At 46.5% G+C, this 23,421-nt stretch overlaps 1 protein-coding gene and 1 long non-coding RNA gene across 2 annotated transcripts in view; one reads left to right on the forward strand and one right to left on the reverse strand.

Moving 5' to 3' along the window:
* The window catches only part of LOC127002825 (uncharacterized), a 40,079-nt gene that overhangs the window by 5,664 nt on the left and 10,994 nt on the right, over positions 1–23,421 (reverse strand). The window lies entirely within an intron of this gene.
* On the forward strand, positions 1,898–8,212 carry LOC127002826 (uncharacterized). The gene is made up of 2 exons (XR_007756560.1): positions 1,898–2,177; positions 7,816–8,212. It is a non-coding gene; the product is annotated as an uncharacterized LOC127002826 (long non-coding RNA).

The following is a 23,421-nucleotide window of genomic DNA, read 5'->3' on the forward strand; positions in this document are numbered from 1 at the left end:
CATGTCGTTTGTCATATGTTGCATCTATTGTTGAATATGCCAGTGTCATGATCGTGTGAGCATAGAATATTGCGTAAGGCAATTACTTTCATTTAATTTTAAATAAATGTATATTTTCTTTTTCCCTTGTTTATCCCCGAACACCAGTCTCAATAACAACTTAAGCCGGATCACGCTGCCAGGGATACGAGACGTAAGATCATTTATTGAGTAATTAATGAGTGATGAAAGAGTTGATTTAATACAAGAAAAGAAGGGTCCAAAACCTGCCCCGCGGCGCGGCGGGCCGCTCCTGGCGGCATGTTTCCCAACTGTATACTGGCTCGTCAAGCTTGGGCGGGATTCATCAAACCATTTACCGGACCTCTGTCTGGTAAGTATCGCGGTATCTCCGCCCACCCGGTAAATCGGCATTCATCAACCACTTACCGGAGCCGTGGTAAGGCCAAAAGTTACCGCGGCTCCGAGCACCCGTAACTGAGTTACAGCAGGCGTGGTAAGTGGGTAGACACTGCCGCGGCTCATGTTCGGAGGCGATTTTGAGCCAATGTATTTTTTACCTCGTAACGTGCCCTACACCATCAGAAGCAGAAAAGCATGCAGATTTAGGATCTGGGCTTATAGAAGCGATGTGACGAAAACCAGCTGAGTACGAAGGAGTTGAAGATAAATAAATGCAAGAAAATGTTTACTCCCTATTCATTTAACTTTGATTTTCGTATGTGTATTTACACATTAATGTTACAATTTTATGCTAGTGTGATGCAGAATTTTCTGAGGAAGATGATGGTGGTCTCCATTTTTCTCAAAAATGAATGTTGGGGTCAGGAAACGGGGTGGGAGTGAAGTGTGTGAAGTCGTCGATTTGGGATGAACTGGGCAGACCCGTGCACGGCCTCAGGCCGGCTTCACTTGCAGGCCGCACTCTATAGTATTAAGTCTGTGGAACTGTCCACCCACATGACTTTTCCCTACTTGTTAAAACACTGCAGAGGGAATAATGTTCTGTCTGTGACAGTCACCTCCCTTCTCAAGTCTCCAATATTCTTGCTGTGGAGTTTAATGTCGTAAAATTTTGCTCTGACTTCCTCCACACTACTCACGAAGCCACTCGATAACGCCATTCACCTCAGCAGCCACAACTTCCAACGCCCACACCCATTGCTTGGCTGCACCAGTGAGGCATGATGACAATGGCCCCCTAGACAATTTTGGTTGCGAGGGGTGAGTATGGGCAAACATTAGAATAATATCAATCTTGTGACAGCGAGGCACGCAGCTGGCGTTGGCGACGGAAAACTATGTAGGTAATATACAAAAATGTTCAGAATATAACTAAACTACATAAGCGAGTATATTTTTATTTCAATAATAAATATACAAGTAACGTGCATTCATTCGTAAAAAACGCATCTAACTGAGGGATCACCACGCTAATTATTTGTTTTAAGGCAGTATTTACGCCTGTACAATACACATGTCTTGATTTTGAAGTCTGTGTATTAGTAAACAAACGACACGTGAAAGCTGAAATACAGCATCAAAGGTCGCACGTGATTGGCTATCCAGCCCAAACAATCGTTGCTAGGGTGCGAGTTACCGGAGCGTTACCATAACGTTGATGAATGCCATATTTGAAAGATGCCGCAGCTCTGGTAGCGCTCCGGTAAATGTGAGAGATACCGGAGGCGTGGTTGGTAAGGTTGATGAATCCGGGCCAAGGGAGGCACAACCAGCCAATCACCGTGCGTCTTACTCATGGCGTCATGAGTCACCACAGCCAATCAGCATTATTAGGAGAAGTGAATTGGCAAAATTAGGCAAATGCTTGCATGTAACTGCAAGAAGTGAGACTGTTTGACATTCAATAACTCAATTTTATTGTAACATATATTACTGCAACCAGACTATCTCTGTTGCTAACTACTGAATTATCAATTATTGTACCTGTTGCTCCCTGAGCTAGCTTCGGCTAAGGCTTTAGGCTTATCAAATAGCCTTGGGCTATTTCAGAGGCATTGTCGAAACCTCCACAAAGTGTGAGAGTTAGTCTCATCTCAAAGGCCAAAGTGTACTCATCTCCTGAGGGTTCGGCTAGCAGCAACAACAACTCTCACGTCATCAGCCGAGTCAGTGAGTCAGTAACCACTTACAAAGTGACCAGTGAACTATAGGAGGTGAACAATACTATTTTTCTCATATCTCATCATTTCTGTGTCCATCTTATCTTTTCATTCATCCATTCATCAGTGATTATCATCCATTTATTCATTGGTGGTGGTTATTATTATCTATTATTATTGTGTGTCAATGTGTGGGTTTCTTGTTTTCTTTTTCTCATTGTTATCTGTGTGTCATTTTGTCTTTGGTTTAATCTTCGTTTTGGTATATTATCTTGTTATTTTCCATACTCGTATTGAACTATTTTGTGCTTAATGACCTTCACACCATTTACTTGATTTAAACGACCATAAGGTCTTAAGAGCAAGTAACGTAATTACTCACTTGCTACAGGTGTTGTTAATATTGTTTCTTGCTTATACATTAAATTTATGTTAAGGATTATCTTCGTATTTTCATCACCTCATTTAATGTTATCACCCTAGACAAAACTACTGTGTCGCTCGTAACATTATTGGGGGCCTGTCCGGGATCATATGTAGTGGATTATTATAACTAATTCATTGTTATTTTCCACCACTTCATCTTCGCTAATCATTTATTGTTTCATGTATGTTCGTTCACCCCTAGTATCACTCCTATTACTTTTGTAATCACTGTGTCACTGTTTGTTGGTGCTGTTTCATGTGCAACGTGATTGAGTGTAGGGATTGACTGTGCCTTTAATAACTAACCACGCAAAGGCCTAGCGTGGAGACTTTATCAGTTCCTCATACTCTCAATTACGTTTTGCTCTGTTCGAATCTTTCCTGTGAGACACTTTCTCCCCATAGCCTACGAGACTCGTTTTCTTTAGGAACCACTGACGTTCCGAATCAATTCAATACTTCACTCGACTCATAACTTGACCAGCTCAAACTCAAACGAGTACTTGATGCCAGATCCTGTTTGCAGATGTGGGTATTGCATTCTCTGGTCGTTCTCCACTGGCTCGTTATCTTCGTCGAAGTGTTATCTCTTCAGGGGTCGCTCCCCTATCAATTAATCTCATGCCAGGATTGTGTACTAGTTAATAGTTCAGGAGATTACTGTGTCACATTCCAAGCATCACTTTTAACCATTAGTGGTTACTAACAACTTTCGTACAACCGTTAAATCGACTTGTACATCAATCAAAATGGTGTTCAACGTAGAAGAGTTTGTCGGTAATCCATCTGTGGAGGAACTTAAAACAGCAACTGTAACTGTGGAACAACTTAAATATATTGCTACAAACTATAATATTCCCTTCACTAGTCAAACAAGAAAACCTGAGTTGATGTCCCTAATTCTAGCTCATCTGGGTGACCCTGAGGAGGAGGCTGGCCACCTCATGGAAAGCCCTACCTCTTTGGGTTCTCCAAACCCCGCAATCGCCCTAGAGATAGAGAGGGTGAAAATGCAGGCACTCCAGATGAAGCTAGAATATGAAAAAGAAGCAAGAGCACTTGAACACGAACGAAATGAAGAAAGTAAAACACGTGAAAGGGAAGAGAAAGCACGTGAACGTGAACATCAACTCAGCGTGCTTCAGCTGCAGTCCTCAGACGGGGGGACTCGAACCCCTAATAGGTTGCAGATAACCAAATTTCTTCCTCTTATGCCTCAATTCTCGGATTACGATCCAGAAGCATTCTTTCGGGAATTCGAATCCTCTGCCATTCACTTCGATCTACCTAAGGAGGACTGGACATGGCTAGTCAAGCCCAAACTCAACGGTAAGGCCTTGGCAGTCCTAGACAATATCGAAGACAACTCAGATTACGAGTTAGTAAAAAGCGCTATTTTAGCAGCTTATGCAGTCACCACAGAGAGATATCGACAAACCTTCCGCAACATGAACAAGACATCTGGTCAAACATACTTGGAGTTTGCATCAGAGAAACTCCGAGCTTTGAGACACTGGCTTAAGTCGGCAGCTGTAACCACATATGACGATCTGGTAAACCTTGTAGCTCTAGAGGAATTCAAAGGAAGATACCATACTCAATCATGTTGCACATCACTGATAAGGATGAGACTGAACTCTTAAAGCCGCCAAATTGGCGGATGTCTTTCACTAATACATCGCTCTATGCCCTCAGGAGACAAGAAACTTCAGCCTGTGGGTAAGTCAGGTGCAAGCTATAGCAAGGATGTAAAACCCGCAGAGAGTAGTGGTAGTGCCAAGTCTTTTCTCTCTTGCAGTTTTTGTATAAAGGTGGGCCATCTCATAAAGAATTGTCCTGATCCTAGGTGTAAAGTAGCAAAGACCTCTACATTCTCTAAACCAGTCGCCTCTCTCAACACTCCTTCAGTACTTCCTCCCACTGACCCTTTTCAACCCTTCAGGTCTCAAGGTACTGTGGCTCTTAACACGGACTCTGAAGGGCACCCTCTCCAGATTATGCGGGATACTGCCTCTGCCCAATCTATCATTTTAAAATCCGCTCTTCCAGGGATTGAGCAGCAGTACACGGGGGAGAAGGTACTCCTTAAAGATTTTCATCAAACCTTTCCCATACCTCTGGCTAGGGTGCACTTAAACTGTCCGTTGGTTGTGGGAGCAGTTACCATTGCTGTCAGTGAGGATAATTCTCTTCCTATCCCTAATGCTAATTTCCTGTTGGCTAATGATCTGGCTGGGGGACTAGTCGTTCCACCTATCATAACTAATGTCTCCCCATTGCATTACAACCCTACAGCTGACATGGAAAAGGAGCAGCCTAACATTTTTCCTGAATGTGCAGTCACTCGAGCACAGTCTGTTGCCGCTGCTCCAGAGCCACCTCAGCCCTTACCAACCACCCTCCATCCTACGCCTCACGCTGGGGTCGGTAAGGTATTCACTGACCACTTACTTGCTGAGGCTCAACCACCCTGTCTCGATTTCATACCCAAGCTATACCTAAGGACCAGATCACTTCCTCACCTTCTTTCTATTACCAGGATAAAATTCTAATGAGATTGTATAAACCACCTCAACTTTTAGATGATGCCACTTGGGCTGAGCTCCATCAAGTAGTCCTACCCGTCACCTTAAGAGAGCCAGTGATGGAGATCGCTCATGGGAACCTAGCCGGCCATCATGGGATCAGGAAAACTTGCGAGAAGCTACTTAATGAGTTTTATTGGCCCGGTCTTAGGAAGGATGTTGCCTCATTTGTTAATTCTTGTCACACTTGCCAGGTAATGGGGAAACCCAACCAGAATATCCCTCCTTATCCTCTTCAGCCCATCCAGGTGCCTGAAGAACCATTCTCAAAAATCATCATTGACATCGTGGGCCCATTACCCAAAACAAAGAAAGGTAACCAATACATCCTCACTGTCATGTGCCCTACCACCCGTTACCCAGAAGGTTTCCCTATCAAAAACATCTCTGCCAAAACTGTTGTATCCAAACTTGCACACTTGTTTACCACTTTTGGCATCCCCAGGGAGATTCAGAGTGACCGTGGCACTAATTTCACGAGCGATCTCTTCACGGCAGTTCTCACCGAGCTTGGCATCACACAAACTTTATCTACGGCGTACCATCCACAGTCACAGGGAGCTTTAGAAAGATGTCACCAAACACTGAAGGCTGTTCTTCGTAAATTTTGTCACGATCAGGACCAGGACTGGGACGAGGCTCTACCTTACGTCCTGTTTGCCATAAGAGAGACCCCTAACGAGTCCCTTGGAGTCTCCCCCTTTGAGTTACTGTATGACCATAAGGTCACCAGTATTTAGTTAAACTTAAAGACACACTAACCAAAGTTCGCTCCTTTGCCCGTGACAACCTCAAACAAACTCAAGGAGACATGAAGAAACACTTTGACACTAGAGCTAAAGTTAGAGTTCAAACCAGGTGATAAAGTCCTTGTCTTTATTCCAGTCCCAGGATCACCCCTGCAAACTAAATACCATGGTCCCTATACAGTCAATGAGAAGATCAGTGAACAAAATTACATTATAGACACTCCTAACCGCCGGAAAAGTACCCAGAAAATACACATTAACTTACTTAAATTATATAAAACTAGAGCTGGCCTTGCACCTGGCTCACCAGAGAGACCTGTATGTTCTATTTCGTTAGAAACCACCACCACTCATGCAGAAGGGACAAATAATTCATCCATATTATGTAACTCGTCTAATTACCTGTCCCATCTCTCATCCTCTCAATCAAAAGACATCCTATCCATCCTTCACCAGTTTAATGTGTTCAATTATCATCCAAACCTGTGTAACCTCACCTCTCATGACGTCAAGCTCCTCCCCGGCACCTCTCCTCTTCGTCACCCTCCATATCGCATAAGCCCCAGGAAACGTGACCAGATGAGGCAAGAGGTGGACTATCTACTCGAGCAGGGGCTGGCGAAACCCAGCCAGTCTCCTTGGGCGTCACCTTGTCTACTCGTCCCCCAAGGAAGATGGACAGCTGCGTCTCTGCACCGACTACCGCAGGGTCAACGCTGTGACAGTCCCAGACGCCTACCCCCTGCCACGGATAGACGACTTGATCGATGAGAGCATTGGGAGCAGCACCTTACGAGACTCAGGGATGTGCTGACAAGGCTGCAGGCAGCCCACTTCACCGTGAAGCTGGCTAAGACTACCTTCGGCCGAGCAACGGTGACGTACCTGGGCCACGTGGTGGGCAATGGCAGAGTACGACCCAAGGAAGCCAACATCTCTGCCATCCTTGAATACCCTGCCCCCACTACTCGGAAGGCCCTGCGGCGCTTTCTGGGCATGGCAGGGTATTACAGGAGGTTCTGCCCTAACTTCGCGGCCGCCACTGTCCCTCACACGGCTCACGAGTGGAGCCGTACACTACTTGTGGACAGAGGATTGCCAAGCCGCCTTCGACCAACTCAAGAACTTCCTGGCCCAGGGTCCTGTACTCATCGCCCCAGACTTCACTCAGCCCTTTGCCCTGCAGACTGATGCCAGTGATGCCGCTCTTGGTGCTGTATTACTGCAGGAGGTGGAGGGTATCCTTCATCCAGTGGCGTACCACTCCAGCAAACTTAATATCCACCAGAGAAGATACAGCACCATTGAGAAAGAGCTCCTGGCCATCGTCTCAGCAATCCAGAAATTCGAATGCTACATACAGCCTGCTCAAGAACCACTCCAAGTCTACACAGACCACAATCCATTGGCCTTCCTCAATCGCAGCAAGTTTACCAATCAGCGACTTCTCAGATGGTCCCTGTTTCTCCAGCCCTACAACCTGAATGTCAACCACTTAAAAGGGAGGGAGAACATCATCGCCGACGCCCTATCTCGCATCTCTAAAAACTCGACTTGACCAGAAGTCAACCACTACGACTCCACTGGGCAACAACGGCTACCTACAACTACAAATCAACCCAGTGGTGTCGTCTTCAGGGGGGAGGTATTACTGCAACCAGACTATCTCTGTTGCTAACTACTGAATTATCAATTATTGTACCTGTTGCTCCCTGAGCTAGCTTCGGCTAAGGCTTTAGGCTTATCAAATAGCCTTGGGCTATTTCAGAGGCATTGTCGAAACCTCCACAGAGTGTGAGAGTTAGTCTCATCTCAAAGGCCAAAGTGTACTCATCTCCTGAGGGTTCGGCTAGCAGCAACAACAACTCTCACGTCATCAGCCGAGTCAGTGAGTCTGTAACCACTTACAAAGTGACCAGTGAACTATAGGAGGTGAACAATACTATTTTTCTCATATCTCATCATTTCTGTGTCCATCTTATCTTTTCATTCATCCATTCATCAGTGATTATCATCCATTTATTCATTGGTGGTGGTTATTATTATCTATTATTGTGTGTCATTGTGTGGGTTTCTTGTGTTTTCTTTTTCTCATTGTTATCTGTGTGTCATTTTGTCTTTGGTTTAATCTTCGTTTTGGTATATTATCTTGTTATTTTCCATACTCGTATTGAACTATTTTGTGCTTAATGACCTTCACACCATTTACTTGATTTAAACGACCATAAGGTCTTAAGAGCAAGTAACGTAATTACTCTCACTTGCTACAGGTGTTGTTAATATTGTTGTTTCTTACTTATAGCCTACATTAAATTTATGTTAAGGACTATCTTCGTATTTTCATCACCTCATTTAATGTTCGGGTAACCAGTTTCTTAAATTATCACCCTAGACAAAACTACTGTGTCGCTCGTAACACATATCATTCTGACCAAGTAAAGCGATGATGCATGTTTTTGTTGCCATGATATCAATTCATTACTTTCGTCTCCCCCCACTCAAATCTTATTTTCTATGAGAAGTAATACTAGCGTGAATACTGAATGGGCAACTATAGCATAATATTAAGTTAAATTTATATTTGCATTTGGAAAAAGAATGTATTGTGAATATAATGCATAGATGTATTTGTGTAACCCTATTGGGGTTCTCTCTTTTCCCGCCACTTCAAGCCTACGAGAAAATCATTGTTAAAACTTAAATTAAGGATTCCTATTAAAATTAATAAACACTTTATTTTTTTTTACTTAAATTTTCTGTTCTCATAGGGGAGGTTTCCGACAATGGTAAGTGCAAGGAATGTCAATTAAGTTAAACTTCAAACTCCAAAGGGATCATAGAAAATGAACAAACGAGTAAAGCGGTGTGATAATGATCATTATTGTGACTTCAAATGTTTTATATCAGCCACAGTACACAGCAAAATTACTGTGAACGCTTATATATAAAAACACTTCATTAATGTTCTATTGAAGGATCAAATATTTAAAAAAAAGTTAAGTTGCAACGTAGCCTAGCACAGTACGTGTGGTCAGATATAAATGGTGGATCTATGTGACTGTGTTTCTTGTACCACATAAATGACTTTGTGTAGGGTTTGATGGCAAAGGCGTGCTTACTCTTGATAGCTTTAATGAGCGTCCTCTCAGTACAGCGTGGTGGCGGGAACTGCCCGCCGACTCCCACCCAATGAGAGTTGCCAGCTAGGCCAAAACTCCCACAACTTCCCCCTAAGATTGTGAGGGCAATCTGAATAAACAAACAAAACAAGCAAAACTGACCAATCCAAGACATGTTACCTAACTTACTCTAACATAACATACTAGGTGGGGGGCAATCACTGTACAAAATCGTCCAGCCATCGCGGACGTGACCTATGCCTGGGAGGCCGCCCCGCTGGTGACACTTGCTGGTCCGGGGGGCCATCAGGGTCAGGGGACTCCCGAGGTGCCGATGCCTCCTTCAAGTGGCCACGATTGCGTAATGTGATGCGGCCGCTACCGTCGACCCTTACGGCGTACTGGCGATGTGGGTGAGCCTCCACCACCGTGCCAAACTTGCTCCACTCCTTTGTGACCTGGTCTTGCACCCAGACACAGGCTCCTGGCTGTAGGCGGTGCCGCCAGCGGGGTTGGCCGACGAACTGTTGCTGCACTCCTTCGTGCTGTCTTGCCATCTGAAGTTCCCTCTCGTTCAGGGTCTGCGTCCACTGTGGGTCAACTCTGTAGTTCTGCCTGGCCGTGGGGACGCCATCCCGCAGCTGTCTGCCTGTTGTCATCTGGGCGGGGGACTTGTTCACTCCGCGCAGGGGGGTATTTAAGTATTGGAGAAGGGCGAGGGACGTTTTGTCGCTGTCCAAGCTGCCCCTCGATTCCGTGTAGTCCCGCAGTATCCTCTTGGCCGTCTTAACCGCTGCCTCGGCCCGCCCGTTGGACTGAGGATACTGAGTAGAAGAGATTCGAGTAGTGACACCCCACCTCTCAAGAAAGGCAGCCATTTCCCCACTCACCAGGTTCGTCCCTCCGTCGGTCGCGAGTTCCTCTGGGGCTCCCCATCTGGTAAAATACTGAATGAGGTGTTTCATGATCTTGCCGGAGGAGGCGCCGGAGGGGAGGTGTGCAATTTCCAACCACCCTGTGAGCCGGTCGGCATACACGAGGTATGTTTGACCCCCCAGCTGGAATAGGTCCGCCACGGCCTGTTGGAAGGGGTATTCAGGTGGGGGCGTCAGAAGGAGGGGCTCGGGCGGCTGTGATGGGGCGTGCACGTTGCAAGAGTCGCATACAGCTCTGTGGTGTCGCAGGTCGCCTTCAATCCCAGGCCAGTATACTGTCTGCCTCGCTCTTCTCAACATGGAGTCAAGTCCTTGGTGGCTGGCGTGGAGATTTGTGGCTACTTGCTCACGAAGGGCGTCAGGGATGACAAGCCGCACACTTCCCTGACCGAAGGTGTATGTGACTAAGCCTCCAGACACAGCCAGCCGGTCCCTCACATTGTAGAATGGCCTGAGGCAGACGAGCTCCTGCGCTCTCTGTGGACTCCAGTCGCCGCTGTTTACTCTCATCACCAACAGCTGGTAATCAGGATCCTCGAGTGCCGCTCTCAATACGAGTCCCTCGTCTAAGGTTGCGCACCCGCTCAGGTCCAGAGCTGCCACAGCAGCCGCTGTCATGACTGCGGCCGCGACGTCATCCTGTTCCTCGTCCACCTCGTCTGGATCGGCCTTGACTCCAGGGTATCTTGACAGGAAGTCTGCTGCCGCGTTGTGCTTCCCCGGCAGGTACCGCATGGTGAACTTGAACTGCAAGGTCCGCTCCTTCAGCCGAAACAGTCGGGGATTGGCGATGTCCTTGAGGGCCTTGTCACCGAAGAGCTTCACTAGGGGCCGATGATCTGTGGCGATCACGAGGTTGGGGCACCCTAGTAGAAAGAGACGGGCCTTGCGCAGGCACCAGGCCACTGCCAGGGCCTCTCCTTCCACCGGTGCGTACCCCGACTCAGCGGGGGTGAGGTGCCGACTGCCACACAGCGCCAGGCGCCAGCCCCCTTTGCAGCAGAGGGGCGCATTACCTGTGGGGCACGAACAATATTGCTGCATAACTACAAACCCGATGCCGTCCTTGGACCAGTCTGTGACAGCGACAGTGGGGCGAGTCTTGTCGTAGTACGCCAGCCCCTGCTTGGCCAGTTGGCAAATAACTTCTTTAGCCTGCACGAACTTCTGTTGGAGGCATTCATCGCAGAAGACTGTCTTGCCGGTGGGCTTCTTCAGCAGGTCCCTGAACGGCGCCATCAGGGGTGCGGTGGCAAGGAAGGGCGCCAACTGGTTCACAAGCCCGAACCACGAACGCACGTCAGTGATGGAGGGCTGTGCAGGCATCGAGAAGTTCTTGATAGCAGTCAGGCGTTCAGCAGTGGGTTCGTAAGTGTCCCAGCCCAAGTGGTAGCCCGCAAAGGCGGCCTCTCTCCTGCAGAACTGGAACTTTTCCGGCTTCAGCGTTACCCCCGCCTTTGCACACACCTCTAGGAAGTTATAGGTGTGCCAGAAGGCCTCTTCTACGCTCGTGTCGTACAGGAGGGTGTCGTCGACGCATTTGTACTTCCGGGGCAGATCGGCAATGGCGTCGTCGAATCTCTTTGTGTAAGCGTCCCCAGCTGCACAGTGCCCCATGGGCGTCCGGCAATACTGGTACCGGCCCCAGGGCGTGATGAAGGTGGTAAGGTGGCGACTCTCTTCATCAAGCTCTACCTGGTGGTAGCCCCAGTAAGCGTCAGCTACGGTCTTGTAAGCGTGCAATGGGACTCCAGAGGCTATGTCGAATGGTGTGGGGGTGTGGTGCGTCTCCCGCAGGCAGCAGGCGTTGAGCTTCTGAAAGTCCACCGTGCGGCGGGGCTTACCGGACTTCTTCGCCACCACGACCATCCTGGCGCACCATTCCGTGGCCTGCCCGGCAGGTACTAGACGAATCACCCCTCTTCTGATGTCCTCGTCCAACTGCCTCTTAACCTCCTCCTCCCAGTGCTTGGGGACCGAGGCAGGGGTGTGGCAAGCGTAGGGCACCGCGTCGGAAGACAGGTGGATGTGATGCGGAGGCCCAGCCATTACCGGTAGTGGGTACCGTTCTGTGTCGAACGTCGACGCTGAGAAGTGAGCGAGGAGCCACTCCTGCAACCTGGGAACATTTTCCTCCAAAGGCGGATATGGCATAGCACGCGGCCTGCTTGGTGGGCCGCGGTCGTTCTTGTTGGCGTGCTCCCCCTGATCTACGGCACCTACTGAGGGCGGAGGGCAGGGAAAATCGGCGCGCACCAGGCCGAGATCTTTGCAGGCGGTAAGGGACAGGTAGATCTGTTTCACTGACCTGACGAAGTAGATGTCTTGGATGGTGGAGCGGCCAGGAACGCTGATGCGGCAAGATGACGCCCCGAGGGCGGGTAGGTGTACGTTGGCAAGGTCGCGCAGCCCCCTCCGACTGTGTAGTTGGCTGGGTGTGAGACCGAGGGTGTTCATTAGGGTAGGCCCTGCCACACAGACCTGAGCGCCCGTGTCCGCTACAGCCGTGGCACGGTGCTGTGTGTCACTAGTTGCTTGAGAAACTAGTATCTGCAGCTGTGGCTGGCCCTCCACTTGAGCTGAGGCCACCACATTCCACAACACCCGCCATAGCGTCTTTGCCCTCTCTCTTTTTCGTTTTGCAAGCTCTTTCGAAGTGACCCAGCTTGCCGCAGGCACGGCACGTAGCGTTACCCGCAGGACACGCCGCTTTCCCAGGCTGATGGCGGTATCTACAGTTGCCACACCACCTACCGGGGTTCCTTGCGGCCCGGGCCGCCGCGATGACGTCATCCTTGTCGGTGTCGTCATCCGTGGCGTCGGCGGCGGCGGCCCCAGCGACCCGACGTTCCTGCGTGGGACCAAGAGCGTCCTTTTAAGCTGCCTCAAACGCCACACAGTATGCTCTAAGGCTGTCGACGCTCTTGAACTTATCGCAGCCCTGGAACACCTCGCGCTTAAGAGCCGGCTCGCGTAAGCCGGCGACGAGCTTACGGAGCAACATGTACTCGCTCAGGTCTCGATCACAGCCTGGGCACTCGAAACCACAATCTAACACTTTCTGGCCACATCTCGTAAAGTACTCGCACACTGATTCACCTGTGACCTGGGCGTCGCCAAAGAACTCCGACCAACGCACCGCCTGGTTAGAAGCACGTAACACCAACTTACTGAGGTTGTCCAAAGCCTCACTGGCCGTCAACACGCTCCACTGGCCACCCGAGAATCGTGCGTCCAGAGCCTTCTGAAGCGCTGGGACGCAGAGGAGCCGGATGTAGCGCACGGCGTCTGCATCCCTCACCATGTTGAGCTGAATCCAGTCCTCTACGGAACGCCGCCAGGAACGGTAGTCTGCAGTGGCCATGTCCAGGTCGCACTTGTCCAGACCAGACAAGTTCAGGGCCCTGCGTCCCGTCCCCATGGCCGCCATGTTCCGCTGTAGCGCCTCCATGACGATCTGCTGGGCCTGCACCGCTGCTTGTGCGCCGGCCGGGCGATAATTTCCGACCCGCCGAGCACCTGACGCGGGCGAGAACCTTGGGCGTCGCGGGGTGGCCATCGCTGCGTGTAGGTCCTTGAGATCACTGCGCCATGTAGGGTTTGATGGCAAAGGCGTGCTTACTCTTGATAGCTTTAATGAGCGTCCTCTCAGTACAGCGTGGTGGCGGGAACTGCCCGCCGACTCCCACCCAATGAGAGTTGCCAGCTGGGCCAAAACTCCCACACTTTGTATTGCCCATGTTATTTGCTTATTATGTAATTTGCTACCTGTTCTCTTCCCTTGGTACTGTACGTCTTCAGTTATGTAGCAAGAGTGCAACTGCGATCGCTATCTTTCTTTCAAAGAAGTTTGATAAAAAATTAACAACATTTCAACATGCAGAATATTATTACTGATGTTGAACTTATCTAAATAAATGCTTTTATGGTTTCGTGACATTTTTAGTGCCTTGAGTCTTTTTTTTTTTTTTTTTTTTTACGCCATTTCTACAGTGAAGAGCAGCATGTAATTGGCTAGGTAAGTAGGGTGCCAGTAATTACATATTAGTATTGGGTGATTCCAGCCAAGATCTTTATCAAATATGCGCAGATTAGTTTCAAGAGGCATTCCATAATATTATGCTGTAGTTGCCCATTCAGTATTCACACTAGTACTACTTCTCATAGAAAATAAGATTTGAGTGGGGGGAGACGAAAGTAATGAATTGATATCATGGCAACAAAAACACGCATCATTGCTTTACTTGGTCAGAATGATGTGTTACAATAAAATTGAGTTATTGAATGTCAAACAATCTCACTTCTTGCAGTTGCATGCAAGCATTTGCCTAATTTTGTCAATTCACTTCTAATAATGCTGATTGGCTGTGGTGACTCATGACGTCATGAGTAAGACGCACGGTGATTGGCTGGTTGTGCCTCCCTTGACGAGCCAGTATTCAGTTGGGAAAAATGCGGCCCGGCCGCCGCGATGCACCCCACGCCGCCGGCCATCACACCCCCCACACACACACAAATAACACAAACACACATGAAAATATACCCCCCTGGCGTAACAATACTTACGGGGGAGGTAAATTTATAAGGGACTTTATGACATCTAAGCACTGCGCGCGCGGGCACAAGAGGCGGCACAAGGAAACTTCTAGAAGCAACGTGGAGTGGACTACGTGACTGGAGGGGAGAGGGAAGAACGAGGGTGAGGTGGCGGACGTCAAGCCAAGAATTTGGCGGGGAAGCGGGCTGGCTGCTTCGGGCCACGTGATGTCTGGCGGAGAGTAGGGGTAACCCCGGGGTGGGGAGGATGGGCCTTTGGCGTGAGAAAGTTAACGGCCACTGCGGGCCTCACTTAACACTTATAATTAACACTTTATCATACCTGTCAAATCTTACGTTTTCTGCGTAAGTTACGTAATTTCGGTGATTTTCAAGTCTTACGGAGTAATTAAATTGAAAAGCTTATGTTTTTTCTCCGCTTGCGATGTTTTATATATATATATATATATATATATATATATATATATATATATATATATATATATATATATATATATATATATATATATATATATATATATATAATATGCTAGAGAAAGCTAGGTCTTGTACTGCCGAGTACAACAAAGAGCATCGATCAGTGAGCTGCAGTAGGTTCACTGCAGCTCACTGATGCTCTTTGTTGTACTGTTGTACACAATGTAAACACATGACACAGTATGAGCACCACATATAATGAAAAACAGTACTGTTTCCTTTGTAAAATAATATTGCTTTTCATTATGTAGAGTTCATATACTGTCATGTGTTTACATTGTGTTTCCATTCTGCATTTGTTTTGAAACAAATGCTGAATGACAAAAACTATGGTTTTCTTATGGTTTAATTACCGTTTTATACACAAACTTATGGTCTCTAACGCAAAATCTTATGGCAACCCAGCTAGCAAAAAATGTGGGCCCCATATGGGTTTGTGAGTGGGCGAAGTTTGGCCCATTTGGCCCATGTGGGCCCTTTGTGGGTGATATGTGGGCAAATGTTTATAAGCATATGGGTCTGATGTGGGACCCATATGGGCAATGTGGGCCACCTTGGATCAGCTGTCAGGAGTGTTCTAAAACGTATTTTCTGAATTTTCTCTAATTTTAAAGGCCATTATAATTTCGAAGCCTGAAAAGTTAAAATAAAACTTAATTATTAATCTCTGGATAGCACATTATTTTGTTGCAAAGCTGTTTAGTTCGGCCGAGGAAAAGGCGCAAACAATAAAGAGTGAGGAGATGACAGAAACGATGATTGTGGTGTTCCAGGTGTAGAGAGTATTGTGTAGTTTGTGTATTGCTCGTTTGTTTTGTCTCTATGGGAGCTGCCGTTTCAAAGGCCTGACTCAAGAGGAATCTTGAGATTCCTGTAACATCAAGATCAAGATCAAGAATATTCAAAATGGAGCGGAGAGAGGACGGACCAGATTCACCTGATTTAACGACGATTTCGCGACCCTTCTGACCCTAGTTTTTGCTGTGAGTAAGCCTACTTACTCTTGAAGATGCCTGTGAGCACCTGTGGCGTGTGTGAGAGTGGTGTGACCAGGTGGAGTGGAGTGGCGTGTGAGAGGCGTGAGCTTTGGTTTCCTGTGTTGGTATCAAGACCAACTCGAAACTTGGAAAACAGGAACCTTGTGTACCTTAGGGTGATACCTTAGGATGTGACGAAAGGATGAAACTGTTGAGCACCTGGTACTGGAATGTGAGAAGTATGATAGAGAGTTGAGAGCAGTTGTTAGAACGGGGATGGGTAAATCTTAAGAATCACCACTCCACCCCCTCCACCACCCCAGCCCCCCCCATCCCCCAAGACAAGCCTGGGGAACTGTGGGGAACCGGGGTATTGGGGGGGGGAACCCATATCACTGAAAAATGGCCTTCCAAAATTTCCCTAGAAAAATCCCTAAATCAGGAAAAATTCCCTAGTCTCGAAAGTAAGAAAAATCCCTACCGTATACTTACATGCGTGGGCTAATCGCTAACCAAGCATACCATCGCTAACCACCCCAAAACTGCCCTGAGCTATGACTCAAGGTCATCCGAGACTCGGTCTGAACAGGCCCGGGCTATACCCGGCCCTCAGCACGGCAGCCGTTGGGCTGCGTGTTCTAAAAAAAAATAACCACGCGTGGTGGACCTGGTCTCACATGCGTGGGCTAGTCGCTAACCAAGCATACCATCGCTAACCAAGCGTACCATCGCTAACCAAGCGTACCATCGCTAACCAAGCGTACCATCGCTAACCAAGCATACCAACGCTAACCAAGCGTACCATCGCTAACCAAGCGTATCATCGCTAACCAAGCGTACCGTTGCTAACCAAACGTACCGTCGCTAACCAAGGTAAAACGTATACGAAAATGCATTATAATAATTCTTTCACGTGCTAAATTACTACGAATATTGGTTTGGAGGGGTTATTCTTAAGTTTTGTCCTTTTCGGATTATGATTGTAAATCCATGGTGTCAAGAACTCAGTTTGACTGTTATACGACTTTAAAATCTTACCTTTTTCTACACTCCTTCTGTATAAGGGTTGTAGAGGGCTGCAATTTCCTTCAGAAAATGGTGGAATCTTTTATTGGGGTCCTTGTGGGTCATGATGAACACAGATCGAGCCAGATATCCCGCAAAGTGTTTCTTAGTCCTCCCATACAGTGGGACCTTGGTTTTGGTTTCCCTCCACAGTCGCTCTGTTATTTGTGTGTGCCAGTGTAGAAGGGTCAACAAAATTGAGGCTGTGATTAACTGTAAGATGTTTATAGCCGTGTTCACTGAGGCAATTATAAGCTTTCCAGCAGTCAGAAATAATAGTGGTTCCTGGCTGAATCCGCTCTGTGATGATGTTCAAGTGTTTCACTATCCCTTTTTTCAACCGGAACCATGAAGCATGTACGTGTTTCCCGACACAGACCACCAAATACCCACTGACCTTCAATGACCCTGCCAACATTATATTTTCTTTTTCCGAATTTACTTTCATCTATTTCAACTATTTTCCCTTCTCCACCAATTTTTCCAGTTTGTTTCACACACCATTCGACAAGCACCTCCAGGCAGAAACTTGCCCAGTCCACAATGGTTGGGTCACTGAGTTGAAGTTCAGTTCTCACAAACAAAAACGAGAAACATTCCCGTAGATAGACATTAATGAAGACTAAAACAGTTTCAAAATCGAGATGAGCATTTTCAAAAAAAGTATTCTTAAAAACACTTTCCATCCAGTTACACTTTGCTCTTTTCTTTTTTCCTCTTGCTGCCCGCTTTTGACACCTCCATAATTTTCTCTCAAAATCCAATGAAGCAGGTTTTCCACACAGTTCAGTCTTTTTTTTCTAATATTAATTTGTGCCTGACACACAAATCAAACAAGTCTCTCGGCTTGCCGGAGTACCGATGAAAAAACTGCAGCAGACCTAAGTCGCACTCGTCACAGCGGTCCATTTTAGAGTGTTCTGGCTTTCTCCACAGCGATCCCTCAATGAGTGTTCTCTCTGCTGACGTGTCAGCGAGCAATTCATCGCGGATGAATACACCTTGTCCCTGTTTCCATCCTTCAGGGATTTTGTGGGGGACCACATTTCCCTTATATGTCTCCTCCTCACCCCCAAAAGAAAACGCATTTTCCTCCCGTACCTCCCCAAACAAGCCTGGGAACCTACGGTGACTCTTGGTTTTGAGTATTATAAGGTAAATTGAGTGAAATATTGGCCTCCAAAATGTCCCTACAATCGGGAAAAATCCCTACAGTCCCCAGTGTAGTGGGCGCCTTAGAAAGGTTATTCTCGTGGGGATAATATTGGAGGCGCGTGCTTGTTGCAGCTTGATACGCCCACGAGGCACCAATTAAGAGCGTCACATGTGACACGGCCGTGTCACTTCGAAAATGGTAGTATTAAAGGGACTCGATTTTTGGTTATTTGACGTTCCTGAGGGATAACAATAAAGGGGCTTAATAGTCAATTAAGACTTACCGAAAGGTGAAGTAGATTGATAATTTGAGGAGAGTAAAGAAGAGTTGATCCTTCCTTCCATGATGGCGGGCCGCACAAGACTGGCAGCTGCTACGTGGCAGGCTGACACCGATAGATCCCGCGGATTAATATTTCATGAATGTCGTCCTTGCAAATTATAAAATACATATACTTGCGGCATTATTGACTTTAATATAGCGAAGAAAATAACGTAGGGAACCGTTTTATGTCCGAAATCGTAATGATCCATGCGCGCACTGACTTAGGAACTAGTTTGTAGGGTGTACTGCAAGGCAGGTATGAGGCTCAGTCTGTGTATAGAGGCGGTTGTGAAAAAATAACAATGGACTTAGAAAATCCAAGCCACCTAACTCTATAATTAAAGAGGCTTGCCCCCCTGGCCCCTCCCCAAGGTAAAACGTATACGAAAATGCATTATAATAATAATTCTTTCACGTGCTAAGATACTACGAATATTGGTTTGGAGTGGTTGTTCTTAAGTTTTGCCAAGGAGTACTTGGAGAGAATGTGGTGTGCCAGGTTTAGAGAATATATTGTGCATGCTGTGTATTGTTCCTATGTATTTTTCGGTATTATTATTACAGTGGTCAGAATAGGATTTTGGGGTTGAAAGTACTTTTTTTCTGATAGATTTCGATGTGCTGATTAGAAATCTGACAATTTTTTTCATTGCAAATTTTTTGCCCCCCCTATACTTTAGGTTAGGTGGGTTAAGTTAGGTTATGTTTGGTTAGGTCAGGTTAGGTTAGTTTTGGTTACGTTAGGGGGCAGTTTTTTTTTTTTAATTGAAAAAATAAAAATTATTTTTTCCTTCCCCCTGGAATTTAGGTTAGTTTTGGTTTGGTTAGGAGGGGGTGGGGGGGAAAAAATTGTGATGGAAAAAATTATCAAATTCATAAAGAGCACATCGAAATCTATCAGGAAAAAATAGTTTCAACCCCCAAATCCTATTCTGACCTCTGCGATAAATTTACCTACTTTTCTTTTCAGGAGTTGCTGTTCCAAAGGCCTGACTCAAGGGGAAGCTGTTGAGTCTCCTGTAAAATCAAGATCAAGCGGTTTTTGGAGGGAAAAAACCCCGAACCAGAACCAGGGAAACTCCTCCACTCACTGGCCTCACTTCACATCCACAGACCCACAGTATCTGACCTCCTGAGTGGTAACCAAGACCCTGGCCTGGCCTTCAAGATCCTAAAACTCGCCAGAACCTTTCTCAAGAAAACGGAGCAACTCAAGTCAAACAGTCATCCACCTGCTACTTGCACCTTTGGAGCACTACCTAGAGGCTGTGGTACCACAGCCTTCACGGGCCCCAGCAAATACACAACAAGAACATGTGTACAGTAAGATTGCTCTTGCCCTCCCCCGTCTTTGGTGATTTCCTTGTTGCTCTGACCTGCCGTTTGCATCTAATACTTACAGTATGATGTGTGTGGATGTGTTTTGTGTGGTGTAGTACAGTACGGTACGTATATTGCTCGTATTACTTGTGTAATGGTGTGCAGTTGTCTTTTTTCTTAGCACCGTCAGGAGAAAACCTGTTTGGGGCGAAACATGTGTCTCAGTGTGTACATTTTTTTCTAGATCAATACACATCTATATAGGTGTGTGAGTACGTGTGAGTGGTTATTCCTTGTGTGTGAGTGCAGCTTTGGATGGTATACCTACGTAAATTGGGCACTCATTACGCAGAGTGCACCCTCACGCTCACACCCATTCCTGCTAATGTAACTAAACCTAACCTAACTAAAACTAACCTAACTAAAACCAACGTAACTAAAACCAACCTAGCCTAATGTAATCTAACCTAATTTAACTGGTTGGAATGCTGTAAGCACGAGGGTGCACTCTGTGCAGTGAGTGCCTGTAAATTGTATGTTGGTGTGAGTGTGCACTTGCCAGCTAGTGTTATTGCATGTGTAGTGGATTATTACTGTTGACACCCCCGGTGGTGGCCAGCTGACATACGGGTGAGGAGAAAAAGGTGAGTGTGCAACAATAATTTTAATTTAGGTGCCAGTTGTTCATTAATTGTACCGAATTTTCCCTTGCTTTGGTGGGTATGTTGTATGTACTATTATGTAGTACATGTAGTAGGCATACTGTACATGTTTATCTACTCTGTATCTGTTCTTTGACTTACCGGGTACTGCTGTATATATGTAGGCCGTGTGTTGATAGTTATAGGCCTGACTTTGCCCTATTTATTTGTTGTTGTCTGCAATTGGACTGAGACTGGTGAGATAATTTTTACCGAAAATTCTGCCTCATGCTATAATACTTCCTAGCTATATACTGTTAGGCATGGTAGGAGGAGGCTTGCTTTGTTGACTATTATTTTGGGTATCATTAGAGGGTAAGCCTGACTTCTGGCATCTAGCCAAAAATATCTCCTTCAATTTCACCTCTTCCTCTTTCCATCCTCTCCTTAACCCTGATGGCAGCACCACTGTCTCATCTGTCTCTAAGGCTGAACTCTTCGCTCAAACTTTCTGTAAGAACTCCACCTTGGACGATTCTGGGCATATTCCTCCTACTCATCCCCCCTCTGACTCCTTTATGCCTGTTATTAAGATTCTTCCTAATGATGTTTTCTATGCCCTCTCAGGCCTCAACTCTCAGAAGGCTTATGGACCTGATGGAGGGCCTCCTATTGTCCTTAAAATCTGTGCTTCTGTGCTGACACCCTGCCTGGTCAAACTCTTTCGTCTCTGCCTATCAACATATATCTTTCCTTCCTGCTGGAAGTATGCCTTTGTACAGCCTGTGCCTAAGAAGGGTGACCGTTCCAATCCCTCAAACTACCGCCCTATAGCTTTACTTTCCTGTCTATCTAAAGCTTTTGAATCAATCCTTAACTGGAAGATTCAAAAGCACCTTTCCACTTCTAACTTTCTATCTGATCGCCAGTATGGATTCCGCAAGGGGCGTTCTACTGGCGATCTTCTTGCTCTCTTAACTGACTCTTGGTCATCCTCTCTTAGCCGTTTCGGTAAAACTTTCTCTGTTGCGCTAGACATATTGAAAGCCTTCGATAGAGTCTGGCACCAGTCTTTGCTTTCTAAACTGCCCTCTTTCGGATTTTATCCCTCTCTCTGTTCCTTTATCTCCAGTTTGCTTTCCAGCCGTTCTATCTCTGCGGTGGTAGACGGTCACTGCTCTTCCCCTAAACCTATCAACAGTGGCGTTCCACAGGGCTCTGTCCTACCACCCACTCTCTTCCTGTTATTCATCAATGATCTTTCCATAACAAACTGTCCTGTCCACTCGTACACCGACGACTCCACTCTGCATTATTCAACTTCTTTCAATAGAAGACCATCACAACAGGAAGTACACGACTCCAGACTGGAGGCTGCAGAACGCTTAACCTCAGACCTTGCTATCATTTCCGATTGGGGCAGAAGGAACCTTGTGTCCTTCAATGCCTCAAAAACTAAATTTCTCCACCTATCAACTCGACACAATCTTCCAAACACCTATCCCCTATTCTTCGACAACACTCAGCTGTCACCTTCTTCAACACTAAACATCCTCGGTTTATCCTTAACTCAAAATCTGAACTGGAAACTTCATATCTCCTCTCTCGCTAAATCAGCTTCCTCGAGGTTGGGCGTTCTGTATCGTCTCCGCCAGTTCTTCTTCCCCGCGCAGTTGCTATCCATATACAGGGACCTTGTCCGCCCTCGTATGGAGTATGCATCTCACGTGTGGGGGGCTCCATTCACATAGCTCTTCTGGACAGAGTGGAGGCTAAGGTTCTTCGTCTCATCAGCTCTCCTCCTCCTACTGATTGCCTTTTACCTCTTAAATTCCGCCGCGATGTTGCCTCTCTTTATATCTTCTATCGCTATTTTCACGCTGACTGCTCTTCTGAACTTGCTAACTGCATGCCTCCCCCCCTCCCGCGGCCCCGCTACACATGACTCTACTCATGCTCATCCCTATACTGTCCAAACCCCTTATGCAAGAGTTAACCAGCATCTTCACTCTTTCATCCCTCATACTGGTAAACTCTGGAACAATCTTCCTTCATCAGTATTTCCTCCTGCCTACGACTTGAACTCAGGCCCGTCCCCAGAAGTCTAACCATAGGGGGGCAATTGAAATATTAAGGGGGGCAGATCATGAGAAGGCTGTCAGTAGCATAGAGCAAAGAGTTAGTCCCACCTATATCGATGCATGGGTCCATAGTTGTCATGGCTAAAGTTGGGATATAATAAAAACAGTTCTCTCTCTCTCTCTCTCTCTCTCTCTCTCTCTCTCTCTCAGAATATACATTTTGGTATTACCTTAAATGATGAGGAAAATTACCTCAGATTTACAGATTTTACCTGATTTTAATTTTAGTATATCTACATACTATATATATATATATATATATATATATATATATATATATATATATATATATATATATATATATATATATATATATATATATACTAAGAATGAGGATATCTGCATGCTAAGACAACTTACTTGTTAAACACTTTCCATGAACTGCGACACGACAGTGACGACACCCAACCTCCTCCCTCGCTAGACTGAGACTGATTTGAAATGCCTGCGGGTTGGGAACAAAAAGCTCGCTGATTGGTCGATTGACTGAAAAAATAAGATGTAACGCGCCATTGGTTGATACATATATAGATCGTTCAATTTTTTTATTGTTTTCATGGCGTTACGTGGGGCGGGGAGGGTTTACGCTGCAGGGGATACAGGAATTTTTTTTATTGTGTAACTTTTTTTTTCTTGATTTCCGGAAGAGGATAACATCTACCAATATACGGAAACCGAAATCTTGCAGTAAACGTGAGTACCAACGCTCGTAGAGACATTCCCAGATCTCCTCGATATTAACTGAGAACCTGATAGTTGGGGTGGGGAGTAGGAGGGGAGGAGCAGGAAACTTGGTAGTTGGGGGGGCAGCGAATCTGGTAGGGGG

The sequence above is a fragment of the Eriocheir sinensis genome, chromosome 24 (genome assembly GCF_024679095.1).
Source record: "Eriocheir sinensis breed Jianghai 21 chromosome 24, ASM2467909v1, whole genome shotgun sequence".
Lineage (NCBI taxonomy): Eukaryota > Metazoa > Arthropoda > Malacostraca > Decapoda > Varunidae > Eriocheir > Eriocheir sinensis.